This window comes from Taeniopygia guttata, chromosome 4, assembly GCF_048771995.1.
Source record: "Taeniopygia guttata chromosome 4, bTaeGut7.mat, whole genome shotgun sequence".
Lineage (NCBI taxonomy): Eukaryota > Metazoa > Chordata > Aves > Passeriformes > Estrildidae > Taeniopygia > Taeniopygia guttata.
In genome coordinates this window covers 9122299-9139691 of record NC_133028.1, presented here as the reverse complement: position 1 = coordinate 9139691, position 17393 = coordinate 9122299, and the positions used below count along the sequence as shown (strand labels likewise).

The following is a 17393-nucleotide window of genomic DNA, read 5'->3' as shown; positions in this document are numbered from 1 at the left end:
CACCCTAGTACTGTGTACTTTTGCAAACGGGATATTCCATCTTATCAGTGTTGTTTCCAACATTGTGAGAAAGCTTAGCTGCACCTCAAAGCAAAAGATGTGAGATTGACCACATCCACACATCCCTCTGACAATGCCTCAACTGGCCTCGTCAGGCACTTGGCTCAGTGGTGTTCTGAACTACTACAACCTTCTTCACAACAGCTGTGGCATTTGCCAAGCAACAGAAATAAGGGCTTTTCCCTTTTTTTATTTTTAGAGGGCGGGAGAAGAAGGCAGGAGACAGATGACTCACTAAGGCTTTGAGCACTGAAGGAAAAAAGAATTTCACTGTGAGTTCTTCCCACAACAGCTTCCCGCAAATACAGTAATTTCCTCTATGTGGCTAGAGAATAGTTTGGCTATCCAACTCCGTTCTCCTCTTCATGTTCTTAAACATGATTCCTCTTTCTCTTCCAAATTTCCCATCCTCCCCCACTGCACAGTCACACCGCAAGTATTTATCTAGTACAATCCCAGATCCCAGCAGTCTGCCATGCTTAATTTACTCCTGAGTAAGAGTACCCACACAAGCTGACTGATGGTGGGAGTGGAACACATTTGTGCCAGACTATGCATCATCTTATTATTTGTTTGGGCTCTCCTAAACCCAGGATGACAACCCTGTTTTCTATAACCTCATTTTTTTTCAAGGTCATTTTCTTCTTCCAGCTTTTTAGGAGGAAGAAAACTACTAATCTTATAGCAAGACTTGTGTGCCCCTCCTGCAATGGGTGTTTTTTCTTCTCAGAAAAGCCTTTCTGGTTAACATTCTGATGAGTCCTAATGCAAGGCTCCCGTTACATACTGAAGGTAAGGATTCTTTCCTAGATACCAAACAGAGATTGCAGAGGACTGATTGTCCCCTGCTCCTGTATGTTGGTACACCCACTTTGACAGCAGAAATTGTATTTCCCCACACAACATATAAAAAAGTCTGTATAAACAAATCCCACTTTACTCATTTAAAATGCACAGTGCTTTGGAAACATGCCTACCTGGCACCACAGTGGAGTCTGATTAACTGACTGAAAAATTACAGTGGAAAGCTTGAATGTTTAAACCCAACTGATTAAAGGCAATTAACAGCTGCAGATGTTCAGCATCTGTGCAAGTCAGGTCACTTTTTCACCCAAATATAGTTCAAAGTATCTTATTTTGATTAGTCAAGTTTACAGATCAGTTTTGAATTAGCTAATTATAAGTTTTTCATCTGCCAGTAGGACCTGTAGGCTCACAGTCCATGTTTCTTTGTGTTAAATTTCTCTTTACATCATTAACAGAAAAAAAAAAAAAAAGGTTAATCTTTCCAGGAATAGGTACAAAACAGAACAGAAAGATGGGGAGCTCTTACTCGAGTTTAGGTGTAGTTTTATCACTATAAGGAATACCAGAAGCTGACTTCAGTACACATGCTTGGTGAAAACAGTGTGACTACAGGTCTGTGTAAAAGGTTTAGGAGACATTACACTCCAAGTAATGCAAACCCAGAGTTCAGCCATAGCACAGCACTCTGAGATAAGAGATGCTCCGCTTGAGGAAATACCTGTCCTGCAGTCCTCACGCATTGAACTGAAGTTTCTTCAGAGCTCCAGCTTGGTCTAGGAGAAATAAACAATTATGTGATATGTTGTAATAGAATTACTGTTAAGCAACATCAAGGTAATGATTTACTCTTTTTAGTAGTGTTGTCACAAGATTAGAGACTAAAAATTTAAGCCTGTGCTACTTGGTTGCAGGAACTAGCTCTGAAGGGTAAATATGTCTGGTTTGAACACCAACCTCAGCACTTGGTCGCACGCAACTTCTGATGAAGTTAAGGGGAACTAGGTAGAGTTTGAGGTGGAATTTAAACCAAAGATTTTAATTTTATAGTAGAGTTTGAACAAGCTTTTACAAATACACCTATAGAGAGATTGTCAGTCACCCAAGCTGAGGTTAGAAGTGAGGCAAGTCTTGTAGAATCATGTAAGAGCTAATAAAATATGAGATGAAGGACCATTTCAAAGAGATTTTGACTTGCAATAAGATTAACATGAAGATATTGAAAGAAACCACAAATAAAAATCTAACTGCTAAAACTTAAAATTTTTAAAAACTACTGTTCCAGAATCATGATTAATGTCTGCCACTACAGTAGCTTAATTTAAAATTAGAACAAGGAAACAAAGCTTCCTACAAAACCACAATTTTTCTGTCTTACAAGACATTTCACAGACAAGACCCAGGTATACACAATACTCTACGTCACCTCTCTTCTTCCTTTTTCATTACTAAGCCATTATTACATGAAAAATGAAAATTAGTAAAACGTGTTTTTACACTTATTAAAATCTGTTTCAGGATCTGAGATGCTGCCCTGAAGTGCTGCATTAGTAAAGAAAAAGTCATCTCACTGATTTCAGCAGAGAAAAGGTCTGCTGGAGAGTAGGAAGCTTATTTGTCTGGAGAAGAACTGAACATGGAAATGGGAACTGACATGTTAAGTAAGATTTCCCTTCTCCAAGGGTTCCTGTTTTTCACTTTGCATATTTTTAAATGAAAAACTCAATGATAATAAAAGATGAAGCTGTCATTTCAGTTGAAGAGCATTTAGAATTAAGTTTTGTTTTTGTTTAACAATTAATTATTAAATTGCACAACTCAGGTTCATGGTTCACCTAAATAGGTATGCTGCCAGCTAAACTAGACCTGACCTTATTCCCATCTGTTACAGCAGAATTACACCAAAAGATGTAGTTCAGCTGGCTAACCAGAACAATGAGAAAGTATATTTACACTGAGTTACAATGCAGTTCAATGCACTGAAGTCTAATCTAAATTCACATTCTAGTCCTTTAAGAGAGAGCACCCATTCAAGCAGACTCTATTTCCACCACCCAGTACGTTTTTGTTTCATTTTCTTGACCATACAAGTACAAAGCTTAGGGATACTAAATTCTCCTACTTCCTTCTACAATTTGCTCTCCTCTTGTTTACTTGGCTACACTTCAAAATGAGAAATCTTTTGCCTTTAGTCATGTCTGTTATGCACAAATCACCTTTCATGATGAGTCTTGCAGCACACTTCCCATCCTCTCTTTTGTCAACACTTGAACAAAGAAAGATCTCTGAGGTAACAACAGTTCCAGACATGCACATGGGTGCCACTGCCTCCCAGTCCTTTCTTTCCAAGCACTGCCAGAAGCAAGAATGAGGATCATTCCAACTCCAAATACAGGTTGTTTTCCTACAGCAAGTTGGGAGTAATCACTTCACTGGAACTTGGTAACCAGTCTTAAACCAGGTGCTAAGAAATGACAAATCAGTTAAGACAGGAGATGAATCCGAACATAGAATACTAACAGCCAACTCTCAGAACAGCATATTTAAGTAAATTTTTGGTGTACACATTACTGCTTCTCCTCTGCTTCTTTTTAAGGCCCTAGCTATTATGATGAGGGATTTTAGTTTCTGGTTTTTTTAAAAGTGCATGCTACCCTTCCCACTAGAGGAAAGGCTTAAATATGCAGTACAGGCACATCGGAGGAAAAATAATAATAAATGCTCACTTAAAATACAGGCATTGTCTTCTTCCTAGGGACTCATTAATGACCTTTGCCTATTTGTACAGTGCTTCTGCCAGCAACAACAGAAATTCTAATATTTCAGGGGTTTTGTACTCCCCAGAAGAGGTTAAATAGTACTCAGCATAGCTACCAGATTTTTTAAAAATGAAGACTGATATTTCACTTAGTTTTTGCTCCCATATGAGCTCCAATAGAAATTCCATTTTCTTATTTAGAGGAAAACATCTGGCTTGAAGGATTTCTTGTTTGAAGAGTCCTTACTAGTGAGTTTGTGATTAAAGGCATAAATCTGACTTTCTCCTAGCACTCATTTATTTAGCAAAGCTGAAGGGATAATAAAATAAGAGTCTTGGTTAAACATGTTCAATAATTTTCCTATTTGGGGATTGCAATATAGTCTCTGCACTGAAACAATCAAGAATATCAAAGAAGAGTTTTACATGAGTCCTTTGTGCAGGCACAAGATATTGTACAAATTAACAAAGTTTAGTTGCAATGTCTGCTACATCATGGAGCACTCTCGTTTTCATGAAGTGATCTTGAATGTATGTGTAGGTGTTAATTTTTCTAAATGCTTAATAAGAGAGTGAAAGTATCTGCAGGCACCTAAATCCACTTTGAGTAATGAGGAATAATCAGGAATTAACAAAGTCCTTAAGTGCTTACACACTACCACATATAGTAGCACTATCTACATAAATCAGTCAGTCAAAATATAAAGAAAAGAACCCCAAATTCATGTATTCCTGCCCTAAAATACCCAAGAAAGTGGTTTACCATGACCAACAAATTCTGTGTTTTTCTAAGTTACAGCAGAGTGGTAGAGCAAAGTTTAACTAAGAGCAAAGTGTTTATCTTTTAAAAGTGTAAGGATATAAAGCCAGTTTGAATTGGGAAGCTTCTTCTTTGCCAAATTAACACTAGAAGAGCTGGGTTGGAATTAGAGACATATGCATTTTCTAGAAGAGAGAGCAGATCTAATGATTCAAATGTACCTACTGTTCCATCAGGTTGGAAGTGATTCTGATCATATATGATTAATGATGTACAGTGTGCCCGTTGATGGTACAGCTTAGCATAAAGAAAATAAAAATCCAGAAAGCTTTAAACATAACCAGCTGAACAGTGAGAATTTTCAGATGTTAAGAGGATGAAAACAAGCACTCCCTGGACTACTTGAAGTTTTATCTGTGGCTTTTCCAGGAAAAAAAAAAGATTGTAAGGAAGCAAAGGTGTACTCTCCCTACCTCAGGGCAACTACAGATATGAAAATTAATCCAGCAACAAAATCCAGCAAGCAGCTATTCCTAAACTTAGCCACACTAATTTATTTCACACCATCTATCTAGCTCAGTTCTTTACAGCTCTTTTAGGAGACAGATCCAAAACGTCCACTTTCCATGAAGTTAAGATTTGTCAGAAGTACTTTAGAAAGAGTGTAATTTGTACTAGCTACACATTAGGTGTTCCTGAATTAGCCTGGTTTAACCAGCCCATGACTACAGCAAAAAGCCACAAGAGGAATCTTCTCAATAGGCACGCAAGCTGTTCCCTTCTCTGCTCCTAAAATCAGTCTGCAGGAGCTGAAGCCATAAGTATTGCCCAGGATTGATTTCTGGGTGATTGTAATTCTTTCTTGTGCTGTACATCATCCTGAAGTACCTTTCTGCCAAAGATATTCAGATATGCATAACTACTGCAATAAAGCCACCTTGGAAGAGATAAGAACTCTGTCATTATAGGAAATGAGCTGGCACACAAACAGAATAAATAGATTATTTCAGTTATGCTGGTATGCTGCAATAGGGGGAGAAAAACATTTAGGTTTGTTTCCATAGGAATTCATGTCCCTGCATTCTCCCATAACTATTGCCTTGCTCAAAATTAATCCCTTATCTCGAGAAAAATTGTTTTCAAAGTCCTGCATGTGTGAGATTAAATGTAGACTCGTCAATTCCATTTCTTTGTAAGGAAAAATTAAGAAATTCAACATAGAAGTGTATGGACAGGAGACAAGATTGAAAAAAAAACTTCAAACAGATCTTGGAGAAATACTGCAGGCACTATATTGCTTTTAAAAAGCACAATGCAGAGAAATTCTGCTATGTACTCCAGGCTAGTCATCTGAAGCAAGCAAACCAGAGATACATATGCTTGTAATATAAACCACGATAAATAATTCCTAAAGTTAACAACCATACCCAGTGCAGTTATGCTGATCAAAACTTCAGGGCCTTCAATTCTCCCCTCAACATACCACAAAAGGCATAACTCATACAGTCATTCCAGCATAAAGCAAGCAGTGTTGATAGGAGGAGAGGGGTGTTGATTAACAAGACTTAGCAATGGCTCATAAATTTTGGAGGAACAGACAGTGACATATGTACATGTGATAACTGTAAGAAATACACATTTCCTTTAGTACTATATTTACAGAAATGTGTCAGCCTCAGACTACCTTTGAGGCTGCATTAAATCTCCCTGATTTCTACACTCTCAAACTCCCTTCCCAACACTGTTCCACAACAGTACAGTACACTGTTCCAAGGCAATTGTGAAAACATGTTATGAGGAAATGCCTTCATGGAGTAAATTTACCTTAGAAAAAAGGCCAGAAGAATGCTTAGCTACACAAGAGGGGAATAAACATCAATGAGGTTCTTCACTCCCTTCCATCAAAAAATCCCTATTAGAAGACAAAACACACCATGGAAGAATCATTATATCAACTAATATTTTTAAATCTAAACAAAACCAGTTTATCCTGGCTGCTGCCTGGAAGCTGTGAGGAGTCCCCACCATTCCTTACAGAGCTATTAATGAATGCTCCTGCGAGTCTGAGCTTCTCTGAACATTCCTGCAAGGTCCAGTACAAGTATAAGCAAGCCAAGAGCCTGATCCTTCAGTAACACAATCTAAAAGTTGACAAATAGTAAAGTTACTTACATCTGCAAGTACTTTTAAGATCAGGGCTTAAGCCAGAAACAATTAACGGACACAATGCTTGCACAATGCAAGCTTATGAAGCTGTTGGATATTCTGACAAAAGTATAAGGTACTCATTGTCTAACATCCCATGCCAAACAGGCTGGAAGATGCACCCATGCTAAACACACAGGTTGTCAGGTTAAACACACACCTCTCTATTCCAGCAGTCTTGTAAAGCAGAGCAATAAATGCACCAACGACCCAAGGGCTGTGGGGCAAAGAGTAACACTGCAGCCACCAGGTTTGAGTGTCAGAGGCATTTTTCCTACAGGTATGTGCCTTTTGGTCACCCATGTTTGTGTTTCGGTGCCGTAAAGCAGAAGTTAATGCTTCTTAAGGCATTTCCATTTCTACTTAGCACTTCATTACCCAAGTGGCTGCCATGTCTCATTTTCTATCACAGGAGACTGCTTCACATCTTTTTTAAAAATTGCACAAGAAGACTGTTCATGCCCCCTATTTTGTATTTTTTGTAGGCAAGCTAAATTTTTTAGCAACAATATTAACTTGGCAATCTGGCCTTTGAAGTATGAGGGGTTCATCTGCCTGCAAGAGTTTACAGATTCAGCTGGTCAGATTGGCCTCAAACACAGCAATTGTCACTCAGCCCTGCCTGGGGTTTCTGCAGGAACTTACCTTGGTGTGTTCTTTATTACTGCTTTGATAACTACAAACTCTTTAACCCTTTCCAGAACTGTCATGTCTACATCTCCCTCCTTTATAACATTTTTCTAAAAAGATCTTTATTTTCTGGACCTTTCAGCATGAAACTGTCATACTTTGTGGAAAAGTTTATGGAAAGCTGAGAGATTTTAAAACAAGAAAATTACAAACAGGAAGCAGTATTTAACCCACCACTATGCTGACCCAGTACTGACTCCTCATTAATGGAATATTGGCAAGAGGTATTTGTTCATCAGCTCTCCTGCAACAGCAAGATGTCTGTAAAATACTGCAACAGGAAGGGAAAGAGATGTGTAATGTCTAGAAGAAAAATAGCAAGTTAATTCTGCTTTTGTCTAAAGCGTGAAAGAGGTGCATGAAGGAAATAAACAGAGGCTTCAACCCTATATTTCCTGTACGGATTCAAGCAAAAATAAACAGAAGAGGTGTATAATTATTCAGATCTAAATTTAATTCATAAACTGTGGCACACTAACCCTCAGAGCAGAGAAAAAGTGGAAAATTGCTTCTTGTAGTAAGAAACATACCAGCTTAATGCAACTAATTTCCAAGAGGAAACTTCAATGCGCAGCCAGACCAAGCACAGATCAGCAGGAGACTGTGACATGCACTCAGGAACTACTGCACCTGTAATGATGAATTTAGACACAGCACGAGGCTGGTTCAGTCCTACTACTGAGCTGCATTTTGTCAGCATCAAGACTCCAGAAACTGGTCTTAGCAGACAGACCTTCCCTGTAGGAGGGGAAATATTTATCCACTATCTCAATTCACTTGGGATAGCAGTATCCAGTTGGCACTGGGGATAAAAGCTGACAATTAAATAAGCACATACCAGCTGTCCTCACTCTCTGCTGCTCCCAGAGGCAGAGCACTTACACCTGCAGATGGACATGAACTCCATACCCAGACTGAAGTGACACACGCAACCCAAGTAAATAGGGGGCATCCAAGATAAAGTAGACAGTAACATTAAAGAAAATGCTGCACAATGCATTTGTACCCTATGTTTCAACTCTAAAATGTCTTGCCTCATCCTTTAATATATATATATTACCACTAGAAACATGCTACGAAATTAATCCTGACGCTCCAAACTCAACACCGAAGCCACAGCTCAACACAAGTGGGTAATACAGCTCTTTGATTCTTCCCTCTCCAAAGGAAAGCAACTACACCCTTTTTCTGCCCCCAGAGGAGCCTTTCCCTTCCCCACGGGCGGACCCACAGGGATGACTTTACTCCATCCCACCTCCCACCTGCAGGTGAGCAAAGCGGCACCGAACTGAAGGCGTCAACCCACGGAGCAGAATACACGAGGCGTCTTCCCGCTGATTCCCGCAGAGCCGCGGGAACCGCAGCTTCCCCAGGGAGCCCGGGCGGCCGCTCCGGGGACCGCCAGCCCCGCGGCTTTCCCCGCCCGGCACTGGGGCTCTGCGAGGGCGGCCCGGCGCTTCCCGAGGTGCCGGGGACTCACCTGAGGAGCTTCCCGGCGCCCTCCAGCAGCGCCGCGGCGGGAAGAGGGCCGGGAGCCGCGGGCACGGCGGGAGCCGCGGGCACGGCGGGAGCCCCTCCCGGCCCCGCCGGGACAGGAGCTCGGCTTAGCTCCGCCGCAGCCCGGCTCACCTCCGCGGGCAGCCACAGCGGCCGCTCATCCCCGCGCGGTCAGCGCGCCCCGCGCCCGCCCCTTCCTTCACCTGAGGGGCCGGCCCGGCTCCGCTCCCGCCTCCCGCTCCCGCCCCGCCGGCGCCGCCCGTGGGAGCCTCCTGCGGCCGGGGAGCGCCGCCCCTCCCGGGGCTGCCGGAAGGGCCGCCGGGCTCTGCGGGGTCCGGCCCCAGCCCAGGCACCGCTCGGCTCGGCCAGGGCTAGGTCTGCCCGCACCTGGCACAGCATCACTGGGTCCAGATCGTCCAGTCAAACCTATGGCCGAGCGCCACCGCGTCAACCAGACCCTGGCACTGGGTGCCGCGTAGTCCTCCCGTACACACCTCAGAGAGCGTGACTCCACCACATCCAGAAGCTGCAGCCCCAGAGAACGTGACCTGGGGAGCGGCTTTGTTCTGACTGGCAGCAGGGTCTGACACAGGTGCCTGCCTGGAAGTCACCAGGGGCGGGGAGAAAGGAGGTTGTAGCATAGCTACGAACGGTGACATTGCTTTGCGAGTGTCCTGTGTCCATCGGGAACCCCATGCAGGCACTGTCCCATGTGTCCTGTGTCCATCGGGAACCCCATGCAGGCCGTGTCCGTGTGTCCGTACCTGCCGAGGGCCGCCCAGCCGTGCTGGCTCCAGGCTGGCAGCACACAGAGCTCTCCTTGCCTCTGCTCTCAGCTCACATTTTATCCACGTCTTCCCCACATCCATGCCAGTTAGACCCCATTGCCCTGCAGCCTCCCCGTCCTGCCAAAAGATGTTCCACAGTTGGAAAGGTGTTTTAAGTTTTCTAAAAGGTGACATTTAAAATGTGATAAGATGCAGTTTGCTTTGTTCTCACATGTTAAATGTTAATTTAAGATAGACTTCTGTTTCACTCAAGATTTTAAATTTTATTTGGCTTTTGTTTGTTTTTCCATTTGCCTGTACCGCTCCCAGAGGTTTGGGAGCAGTACGGAAGGTGTTGTAAAAAACTAAGCATTTGGGGATTGTTTTTTAAATTTTATGTGGTTTTTAGTCACAAAATTGAAAACTATTTAGTGTCAGGGGAAGTTTATGTTAAATATTAGATAAAGGATCTTCACCCAGGGTGTGGTTGGGCAGTGGAAGAGGCTCCCCAGAGAAGTGGCCACAGCCCCAAGCCTGACAGAGTTCAAGAAGCATTTGAACAATGCTCTTGGACCCATGGTGTGACCTGTGGGGATGGTCCTGTGCAGGGCCAGGAGCTGGACTCGATGATTCTTGTGGGTCCCTTCCAACTCAGCTTATTCTGTGGTATGAGCAGAGGTGTGAAAAATCAAAATTACATTTAAAAGTATGAAAAACCTGTTTTAAAATGTTCAGCAACTTAAAATGTGGGTTTTGTCTTGTAAAAATTATTACTATTTTGTAAAAATTATTACTATTAAATAATTACTATTCTGAGAGGTACTAAGTGATCAGTTTTAATTCCATTTACTTTTGTAGCAAGAATGTAACTGAAAAGAGAGCACTGAATAAAGCAGTATTACTTAAAACATTGATCTGTGTATTATACTGAGGCTTGTTTCAATAAAAAGCAGCAGATTTCTTTAGTGATTACACAGCTTATACTTCAACTGGTTTTAAAGATTTTGACCTTTATGGTGGTACCAGAGTAGTTTCCGTGGTCAGAAAATAAGGTGGTGGTGCAATATTTCCTGTCGATGCTATTTATTAGTATTTCTCTTTGTCATTCACAGAGCTTTGTAATATGAAGTAGCAAAGAGAATCCCTCTTCCGAATACAACAGAGAGGGGGTCTTGTACTGTGAAATGAAAATTCCCATGTTTAAAGTACAACAGAGACTGATTAATGCTGGAAATGGGTTTGGTGATGACCTTTGATTGATTTGTAACATAAACACGATGCTGCTAACACCTGCTATTGGATGTGAAGGAGCCTCTATGTAAACAGAAAGATCATTTCTGAGTATGAAGAAGGCATTGCACTGGCAGAGCCTAGAGAAAATGAAGTTTGTTAAGCTCTCACGCAGCTGCAGCCAACAGCAGCCTCAGGTTTCTGTGGCACAAAGACTGAGAGCTGTGCACAGCCGTGGGCAGGCTGGGTAACACAGGTCCCATAGGAAGACCACAACCAGGAAAGTTGTTTGAATGTAGTTCTTCCACTGAATTTGGAGTGAGTGTGTGAGTACTCTGTCAGAACATCCTGACTGTTGGTGGAAATTATAGCATTTATTTTCCTGCCTGACTAAACCCAGAACTTTCTCTCTCCAGAGAAAGCAGATTAGTGCATTAAGCTGAAGCAGGTGTGGGGAACCTTCACTTTGTTGGCTGAATATGCCCTGTGATTTCATTTTATAGGGTACAGCCCGTGATTCAAATGACTCTGTGTGTTATTACTGGATAGCAGAGCGTGTTAGCGAGTGCGCTGCCAAACGTGTTGGAAAGGCACACTTGGTCCTCCTCAAGGAAAATATTCCCCACCCACAAACCAAAACCTAACCCTGATACAAACTGTATTACAGGGTAACAGGCCCTTCTCCATTTCTCTTCTGAGTTGAATTTTGCTTCTAAAAAAGCTAAGTTTTCTGTGTGACCTAATTTGCATGCAGTAATCCAGCTGGGAGAACTTGGAGGCTTGCTCCTTCCTCCTGGAAAATCTGTGCCCAGCACTTTTTAGGATCATATTTGTGTAACATCAGGAAATTATAGTTATTTTATGAGTTTGCTCTTTCTCAATTGTCTCAAACTAATAAACTCATTACTTGAATATGAAGCTTTTATCAGTTCACACAATACCTACTCTTGAAATTATGGAACCATAGAATATCCTGAGTTGGAAGGGACCCAGACAAGAATCATGGAGTCCAACTCCTGGGTCTGCACAGGAATACCCCAAAAATCACATCATGTACTTGAGAGCATTGTTTGAAAGCTTCTTGAACTCTGGCAGGTTTGGTGGCATTGAAGCCATCCAATTATTTTGAATTACAATAATCTGCTGTTGTGAGGAAACATTCCAACCTAATTTTATCAGTAAATATAATCTATAATGCTCTTATCGAAAAGAATTGTCAGGTTAGCCTGACATGGTCTACTACTGGGGAAAAAATCTGGTTTATCTCATTTATCTCTACATGTTCATAGTCTTTTTTTCTTCAAATTTGAATATGGCAAATCAGATTGAAGGGACTGTAGTTCTGATACTGCTTTCACCTCTGTTCTTCCAGAATACAGAATTTGCATAACCCCCATTATGAAAAATAGGATGTAATTTTTAGCTACTAGACTCCAAATCTAACAGACTTATGAAAATACTTATTTGTGAGTTCATTACCCAGCTCACCTAGAATTCTGAGAAAGACACTGTCCCTCAATGCCTTGTGGCTCTGCTTCCTCCTTCCTGGTTCTCTTTTTTTTTTTTTTTTTTTAACACGCTTGCAAAGCCTTTGTTTATTTGTTATAATTGGCTCCCCATGTCTAATTTAGCTGACACTTGGCAGGTCTCACTTCCTGCCCTTGAGACACAGTTTGCCTGTGGCCATCAGTCTTTTTGTTTCTTGCACAGTCTCTGCTTATACCTGATTTCCCCCTTGTGATGGCTCACTGCACACTTTGAGCTCCAGCTGCTCCAGGAAAGTTTCTTTCCTTGTTTTTTTTTTTTTTCAGTCATGTGGCACAAGGAGTCACAAGGAGCCCAGTGTAAGCTGTCTGCACCAAATCAGCACCATCCAAAGCGCAAACCTTGGGTGGGAATAAGAATAAGGTGCTTGGGGATTTTTGTTTTGGTTATTTGTATTCTGCCAATTACCCTACAAAAAAAAAAGGCACAAAAACATGCTCAGTCTCAAGGAATGAAAGTATTTTTGTCAAATTTCAGATACTTGTACTGTGCTTGAAAAGCATCAGAGAATGATACAACTACAGAAATACAGAAGTGACAGATTAAAAACTGGAGTCCTGACTGTGGGATTCTGGACTGGGTTACCTGTTTAGATATACAGCACACCTAAGCCTTTAAATATGCTCAAGCATTTCTCATTCTGTTGTTTACCCCAGGATTGTGCTCATTTTGGATGATTACTTGCTGCTCTTTCTTTTAGCTGCTTCCCCATGGGAATGCAGACAAGTCTGGCTCCAGAGACACTATCAAGGGGCCCTAATGGGGCCTCTCAGAACAGAGCAGTACACATCAATAATGGCATGCTTCTTCCTTGCTCCAAGAGGTAAAGGATTCTGATCTTCTCCTCAACAGGCATACATTAAAATGACAATATATTTAGGTACAAAGAGGGTGCTTTTCTTTGTTTGTTCACTAGAATTGCCAGAGAAACTTGAAAAGCATTTAAATTCCAAAGATAAAGAGATGTGAAAAAGTGCAAATGTTTTCATTAGCAATACTCTGTTGTGTTTATAGGACTTTTACCAAAACTTTGGTAGAAATACAACTTCCTTCTTGGCTTTTTTTGTTGTTGTTTTTTAATGCTGACAAATACTGCAATTAATTTGTTACATAACCAATTCCAGGGCCCAACTGTATCCCTGTAGAGACAGAACAATCCATTATGGATGGAGGAAGCACGCCAGAAAAAGCAAGGCTTCGTGAAGGCATTTTGCCTATTTGTGTCACACTTTCTGGCTGAAGCCTTAAGGAAATAAACTCACTAATACTTCTCCAACATATTTGGCTGACAGCTTGTACATCCCTCCTTGTCTTCAATATTACACGGTTGCTGATGTGCAGGACAAGGGTAAAGTGATCTGTCTGTGGTCATTACTGTCACTGGCATCACAGATTATTCCATTTCTCTTTTGCTGTGCTGCACTTACAAGCAGATTGTATCACTCCTCTCTGCAGCAAACAACAATCTCTCCTGCCTGGCTCTCAGTGTGCTTGTGTGGAAGCAGCTATAATCTGGGTTTGGCATCTACACTACTGAGATCTGTAATGGGAAACTCAGGGATGTCCCTTTGACTAATGTGTTTTCCAGTTCCATGAAATATCTAGAAAGAATATGAACAGTATTTGAGAAACAGGGTTTCATAAAAATTCCAAGAAAGTAATCTGTCACCTACCTTGTTTTCAGAGGAAATAACCACACTGTGGATAGCTGGGATTTTCAACCCTTATGATTACACTTATTAAGTGAGAAGAAGGCCATTATTGAGACTAGAAGAATGTATTTTCTTTGACTTGCTTGCCCTTGTTAACAGAAAGTATCAACTTTTCCCACATGACCTCATCTGCTAACCTGTGTTCTGGCAAGCCCAGTGAGAAACATCAGTTTCCATTATAAGTTTCAACGGAGTATTTCCTTAAAATCCAGAATGTAACTAGTTTCACATTAAGCATATAATTAGAATGACAGTAAACACCAGATTTTTGGTGGCAGTGAAACACATCTCAAGGTAAAGTGCTGGTTTTTTTTCACTTTTGAAACTGAGCATACGAAAGTGAGCCTCAGCTGCAGGGGCAGAGAATCCCAAATAACCCACTGCTAAAGCTGCAACATACAACTCATGATTTGAGTGCTCTGTACTGTGATCTCCTCCTACTCCTTCCAGGCTGTTGCAGCAAACTGCACGGTAACGGAAACCATCAGAACAATTCCAGTCTGCTGCCAGTGACTAACAGCATTTTCATCTTGTCAAAGCGGTATAACTTACATGGCTGCGAAGTTTCCAGAAGGAAACTACTACTCACATAACTACAGCCTTATTAAGATGGCTCACACCAAGAAGAGTGAAGGGCAAGACATAAAATCCAGCATAGCAATACAGCCTTTCACAGCTCTCCAGCTGCAGACACCCTTATGAAGGCAAGAACACCAGCAGGCTTGGTGGCTACAGGTTTCAGTACCACGTAGGAGGATTTAGGTATGTAATCATCATTAGAAGAATGTGAAAGCAGACATGTCTCAGGAACAGGCTTTATTTTGGGCACAACGAAAGGAGCAGCATCCCAGGGTTGAAGGCTGCAGCAGCACCAAAACCTTTCTAGTGTGAGGAACGTGGAGCTCCTGCAGATTTCTGGCTGGTGGAGGGAGCTGAAGTTGCTGGTGTGGGTGGCAAGTACTACCAGGAAAACCAGGCAGTTTCCAGCTTTGCTCCCTAACAACAGGACACTGAATAACCCTCATCCTGCCCTTTGAGCTTAATGATATCCTCGTGCCCTTTCTCAAATCTTTCTTCATATGTGGGCTATGTTTGCCCTGTTTCTCCCACAATTGACTTTAAACACTTGTTAACATGAGGACTTTAACTCTCTTTAACACTGCTTTTTAACACAGTGAGGCAGGCATCCTCACTACAATCCTCCCTTTGAACTGAGCAAACCTGAGCAGATATTTCACATCCTGCAAGGATGTGGAATCTATCACTGTGTCCTTTAAAACCCAATGCATATGCAAATAAATACATAATAATGAATTTTAAAAGCTTAAAAGCAAAGTAAGATAGACCAGCACTGGTGTTTAAAAGCAACTTGCAAGAAGTATAGAAATTGTTAATAAATCCTTTTCCAAATGTATCAAGTGCAGGAAGCAAACCAGGGAGTCAGTAGAGTCAATATGTGCTTGAAGTTTAAAGTTAGCCTTGGAGAAGATAAGATCATATGACAGCATTACAGAAAAGCTGAATAAATATCTTACTTCTCTAAGAGAGTTAGAGGGAAGTTCCCATGCAAGACCTTTCATGTCCTTTCCCAGGAGTTCCAAGGTAATATAGTCAAACTGTGGTGTTTTACTTTGGCTTAAAAGCAGCGGTTTTTTTCTGAGAAGAAAAAGATAATGCATTTGACTGTGATTCTTCTTTAATTGTTCCAAAGGTCAGAGTTCTACAGGTGTGGCGCCTGGACCAGAGTGAATTAATAAAGAGTGTAGTAAAACAATTAGGAGAGGTAATAATGTGTTATGAAAGAGTCAGCATTGTTCTTAGAAAGAAGATTTATGCCTCACAAGCAAATCTGCTGGAGTTCCCTGAAGGAGTCACTGGGCATGTGAAAAGGGAGATCCAGCACATATGAACTATTCAGATTTCTAAAACACCTTCAGTGCTGTTACTTTTCAAGACTTCTCAAGAAACTGACCACGATTATCCAAAAAAATTGCAAAAAGGTGGGAAAAAAGAAGGTACAATTTAGACAGTTTTTACTGTTAAGAAATGCATTTTCCTTCCTTGGTGACTGGCATGGCATTAAAGCTGTTCAACATAGTCATAAACAACTTAATAAAATAATGCAAAACTTGCTGTGAGAAGGGAGATGAAACAATGTGCTGATACTGAGTTACTTGGGGTAGTAAAGATAAATGCTGGGTGTGGGGAGGGACTTAATAATACTGAGCAACAGGGCAAGCTGAAATGCAGAGCACATAATTGCAAAAATCTTCTTAACAACAAATACAATAGGCCCTGAGCTGGTTGTTATCACTGAGGAATGAGAGTTTGGGTTGTAAGAGTTCCAAAAAACTGGTGGTTCAATACTCAGCAATAGTAAAACTGCAAACAGAACATTTAGTTATTATCAGCAAGGGAACCAAGAACAAATGTGAGAACAGCCTCATGCCATAGTACAAATCTATCAAGCTTCACAGACTGGAAATCATTCAGTACAAGATTTTGACTGAAAAAAAAAAAAAAAAAAAAAAAAAAAAAAAAGGAAGAGGAAAATGCCACAAAATGTGGCGATTGTGTGATTAAGCTGTAGACCTTGCTTCAGGATTTTAGTAGTTCAGTCAGGTTTCAAGTGAGCCTGGGAAAACCTGAAAAAAAAAAATCATCAATTGAAAAAATATAACACTTCTCCCTCCAGAACCTTCACCACTTTGAAGGTTTTGAAGAAATACTGGGCTAGATGGACCTTCCATAGAAACAATAAAAACATTCTTACATTATTATCACTGCTCTTAAAATATGTTATACAAATTGTTTCCTTGTCATTATGGGAATCCCTCAATGGGGATTTCTCTGCAGCCACCTGATGAACTGTAGTTTGGCTCTTAGCACGTGAGTCATTGTGTCACATTTCATCAGGTTCAATCCATTGCCTGGTACATTCGCCGTGAATTTTGCTGGAACTTCCTGCAAGACCCAGGTGGAGCTAGTACAAACAGTAAAAACCCAGAAGAGGTAGCACTTCTGAATTTTGTGGGTTTTTACCTTTTCTCCAATGGTTAAAAAGGAAATATCCATGGATTTGCTATAACTGAATTATTGTGGCATAGCAATGCTATCAGGATGAGAGAGAACTATGTAGAAAATTGTCTCACCCTTCAGAAAGGTGGTGGAGAGGACAGCTATTTCTCAAAAGGGCACAAACAATGAAAAGGGAGCTAAAAGCTCCTTAGAAACCAAACCTAACAACCAGAAGACCCACAACAGTCTTGTGATTGTGACTGCTTGGACATCTGTCCAACAACTGTGCCAAGAATTCAATTAATAAGCCAAGAACACAGCCAGAACTGAACAAAGGAGTGCTGTCT

General features: G+C 41.2%; 1 protein-coding gene across 5 annotated transcripts in view; it reads right to left on the bottom strand.

The window, feature by feature from the left end:
• Positions 1 to 8997, bottom strand: part of SH3BP2 (SH3 domain binding protein 2) — a 36621-nt gene extending 27624 nt beyond the window's left edge. The window contains exons 1-4 of one of the 5 annotated variants that reach the window (XM_072927943.1): positions 8758 to 8997; positions 7808 to 7907; positions 6207 to 6294; positions 1586 to 1640 (exon numbers count right to left, since the gene is read on the bottom strand). The gene's annotated coding sequence lies outside the window, so the exon portion shown is untranslated. The remainder of the gene's footprint in view (positions 1 to 1585; positions 1641 to 6206; positions 6295 to 7807; positions 7908 to 8757) is intronic. The other 4 variants (XM_072927945.1, XM_072927944.1, XM_030270616.4 and 1 more) reach the window with 4 other exon arrangements.
• Between the last annotated feature and the right edge of the window lie 8396 nt (positions 8998 to 17393).